Source organism: Octodon degus, unplaced genomic scaffold, assembly GCF_000260255.1.
Source record: "Octodon degus isolate 3935 unplaced genomic scaffold, OctDeg1.0 scaffold00009, whole genome shotgun sequence".
NCBI lineage: Eukaryota > Metazoa > Chordata > Mammalia > Rodentia > Octodontidae > Octodon > Octodon degus.
In genome coordinates, this window is record NW_004524585.1 from 2,516,176 (window position 1) to 2,520,570 (window position 4,395).

General features: G+C 49.9%; 1 pseudogene; it reads left to right on the forward strand.

Moving 5' to 3' along the window:
* The first annotated feature begins 566 nt into the window (after positions 1 to 566).
* On the forward strand, positions 567 to 4,147 carry LOC101580941 (annotated as a pseudogene).
* The last annotated feature ends 248 nt before the right edge of the window (positions 4,148 to 4,395 follow it).

A 4,395-nucleotide genomic window follows, 5' to 3' on the forward strand; every position in this document is an offset into this window, starting at 1 on the left:
AGAGAGAGAGAGAGAGAGAGAGAGAGAGAGACACAGACACAGACACAGACACACAGACACAGATGGAGACAGACAGACAGACAGACACAAAATAATATACCCAGTAAGTCAAGCTACTTCTCAAGAACAAGAAATAAAGATTTATTTTTTATAAAAAAGAAAAAGTTTATGCCAGGTTTTAGTAACATAAAACATAAGCTTTAGGAAGAAATTTAATGATTCCAGAAATAAGGAAAAGAGAATGTTAGAACATAAAACTTGAAACAATAGCTAGGAATTTATAAACATATGCCAAGTATAAACAAGGGCTACATAAATATGTCTAGTTTGTGAATTTACAAGATAAGAAATATGGAATGAAGTAGCATTTGGAAAAGAGTTAAAGCATTTCAGGCAGTTGGTGCAGCGTCGGTTGGGGTGAATGTGCTCACCCCACCCCTCCCCTTCTCCGTCCTGGCCCCACCCTGCCGGGCCCAGCCCAGGTCCCAGCCTGGGTCCCAGCCAGTCCCGAGCCAGCCGATGCCGCCCCTCCGCCGGCGACGCCCCGGGCCGGGCCGCCTGCCACCATGGAGCTGGAGGACGGTGTGGTGTACCAGGAGGAGCCTGGCGGCCCCAGGGCCATGATGTCGGCGCGGGTGTCCGGCCTGCCTGGCCGGCTCCATCTACCGCGAGTTCGAGCGGCTCATCGGGCGCTACGACGACGAGAAGGTGGTCAAGGAGCTGATGCCATTGGTGGTGGTGGTGCTGGAGAACTTGGACTCGGTGTTCGCGCAGGACCAGGAGCACCAGGTGGAGCTCGAGCTGCTGCAGGACGACAACGAGCAGCTCATCACCCAGTATGAGAGGGAGAAGGCGCTGCGCAAGCACGCCAAGGAGAAATTCATTGAATTTGAAGATTCTCAAGAACAGGAAAAAAATGATTTACAGACCCGAGTGGAATCTCTAGAATCTCAAACAAGACAACTTGAACTCAAAGCAAAGAAACTATGCTGATTAGATTAGCAGACTTGAAGAGAGAGAAGCAGAACTGAAGAAGGAATATAACACACTAAATCAGAGACACATGGAGATGATCCATAATTATGTGGAACATTTAGAAAGAACAAAACTTCAACAGCTCTCGGAGTGATCAACTCGAATCCACAGCTCACAGCAGGATTAGAAAAGAACGCCCTATATCATTGAGGATTTTCCCATTACCTGCCGGACATGGGCTGCTTACTCCGGACACTCAAGAAGGCAGTGAGACCCCAGGATCAGAGCAGTGGAAGTTCCAGGAGCTGAGTCAGCCCTGCTCGCACACCAGCCTGAAGGATGAGCTTTCTGATGTCAGCCAAGGTGGGTCTAAAGCTACTACTCCCGCATCAACAGCTAACTCCGAAGTGGCAGCCATCCCCTGCGACACCCCACTGAAGGAGGAGCGTGAAGGCCTAGTAGGGGGCGCAGACACGCCAGCAAAGTTAGAGCTAAGCAAGCACATTGAAGTGCAGGTCGCCCAGGAGACAAGGAATGTGTCCACAGGCTCAGCTAAAAATGAAGACAAGTTAGAAGTTTAGGCAATCATTGAATCCACTCCTGATTTGGACATGGACAAAGATCTCAGTGTATATAAAGGGTCAAGTACTCCCACCAAAGGCATAGAGAATAGAGCTTTCGACCGCAACACAGAGTCCCTCTTTGAAGAACTGTCTTCTGCCAGCTCTGGCCTCATTGGAGACGAGGATGAAGGCGTGGACTTACTAGGACTGGGTCGTGAAGGTGAGAATCTTATAGTAGAAAATAGACAACTTTTGGACACCAAGAATGCTTTGAACGTGGTGAAGAACGACTTGATAGCTAAGGTGGATGAGCTGACGTGCGAGAAGGATGTGCTGCAGGGGGAGCTGGAGGCCGGGAAGCAGGCCAAGCTGAAGCTGGAGGAGAAGAACAGGGAGCTGGAGGAGGAGCTCAGGAAGGCTCGTGCCGAAGCTGAAGATGCACGGCAGAAAGCCAAGGATGAGGATGACAGTGATATCCCCACGGCCCAGAGGAAGCGGTTCACGAGAGTGGAGATGGCCCGCGTTCTCATGGAGAGAAACCATTGTAAAGAGAGACTGAGGGAGCTGCAGGAAGCTGTCTTATGGACGGAGATGATTCAGGCATCACGAGAGAACCCAGCCATGCAGGAAAAAAAAAAAAGGTCAAGCATCTGGCAGTTCTTCAGCCGACTCTTCAGCTCCTCCAGTAACACGACCAAGAAGCCCGAGCCACCCATCAATCTGAAGTACAACGCCCCCACCTCGCATGTGACCCCCTCCGTCAAGAAAAGAAGCAGCACCTTATCACAGCTCCCTGGGGACAAGTCCAAAGCCTTTGACTTCCTTAGTGAAGAAACTGAAGCTAGTTTAGCCTCATGCAGAGAGCAGAAGAGGGAGCAGTACCGGCAGGTGAAGGTGCATGTGCAGAAGGAGGATGGTCTCGTGTAAGCACTCGGCTGGAGCCTGCCGCAGAAATACAAGCAGGTGACCAATGGTCAAGGGGAAAATAAGATGAAAAATTTACCTGTGCCTATCTCTGTCCTCTTGATGAAAAAGATGCATCCATGAAGGAACAGCAGAAGGAGTTAAAAACTCATGAAGAATTGTCCAGTCATGTGTGGATTTGCACCAGCACTCGGCCACAAAAGTGATCATCATCGATGCCATCCAGCCTGGCAACATCCTCCACAGCTTCACCGTGTGCAACTCACACGTCCTGTGCATCACCAGCATGCCAGGAGCCGGGGAAACAGATTACCCTGCAGGAGAGGAACTTTCAGAGTCTGGGCAAGTGGACAAGGCGTCCTTGTGCAGAAGCGTGACGAGCAACAGCTCAGCAGAGAAGACAGCCTGCTGGGCGAGGGGGGGGGGGAGTGGGCATTACGGTGGTCGGCTGCTCTACAGAAGGGGCACCAGGGGCTACCTCATCCCCTAGTACCAATGGTGCTTCTCCGGTGACAGACAAGCCCCCAGAAATGGAAGTGGAGCAGAGTGAGGTTGACGAAAGTGTTCCAACTGCCAAGGAAGCAACGGAAGCCACTGAAGGCAATGCAGGGTCTGCAGATGATGCTGTAGATGTCTCCCAGCCTGGTGTGTACACTGAACACGTCATTACCGACCCTCTGGGGGTTCAGATCCCTGAAGACCTGTCCCTGGTCTGTCAGTTGAGTAATGATGCAGATACGTATCAAGATCCAATGTCATCGGTGTGGCCCTGTGAACAGGACCTGGCGAGAGAGGAAGCCCAGAAGATGAGCAGTTTCCTGCTGACCATGTGGCTGGGTGCCCAGAATAGCTGCCTGTACGTGCACTCGTTGGTGGCCCAGTGGAGGAAGTGTCTCCATTCCATCAAACTCAAGGACTCCATCCTCAGCATTGTGCATGTGAAAGGGATCGTGTGAAAGGGCTCTGGCTGATGGCACCCTTGCGATCTTCCACAGAGGAGTTGATGGCCAATGGGACCTGTCCAACTATCACCTCCTAGACTTGGGGCGGCCTCACCACTCCATCCGCTGCATGACTGTGGTACATGACAAAGTGTGGTATGGCTACAGGAACAAGATCTACGTGGTTCAGCCCAAAGCCAGGAAGGTCGAGAAATCCTTTGATGCACACCCCTGGAAGGAGAGCCAGGTGTGGCAGCTGGCCTGGGTGGGCGATGGTGTGTGGGTCTCCATCCACCTGGACTCCACGTTCCGTCTCTACCATGCACACACTCACCAGCATCTGCAGGATGTGGACATCGAGCCTTATGTCAGCAAAATGTTAGGTACCGGGAAACTGTTCTTCTCCTTCGTGAGGATCACAGCCCTCATGGTGTTCTGCAATCGTCTATGGGTGGGGACAGGAAATGGTGTCATTATCTCCATCCCATTGATAGTAAGTAAGTACACTTCCAGATAAGTGTCACAGGACAGGTAGGAGGACTACAGGAACTAGTCAGATCCAGGATGCAGGTAGAAGCAGGTGTTCAGAGGCATCTACAGCCGCTCAGGAAATCACGGGGAGCTGTCACTTCATGCAGTGCATACAGCAGAGAATATGTCACCACGGATCTGAACCAGTGTTCATGATTAGAAGTTTTTCATTGTAAGAGGCTTTTTTTTTCTCTCAATTTAGAAATCATAGTCTGTTTCATCTTTGAAATAAAAGTTGAAGTCTATTTTTTTCAAAAAAAGCATTTTAAAAGTTGTGTGATAATATAGAAAAAGGGATAAAATACAGAATCTACAATTTTAAAATGTATGTGTCCTTATTGAATTATTTTAGAGCACCTATGGCAGAACATATATAACATAATGGAGAGTAGAACTCAAATCAAAAGATGACAGAAATGGGGGGGGTTAAGAAGCTAGGAATACACAATAGAGGATGTTAG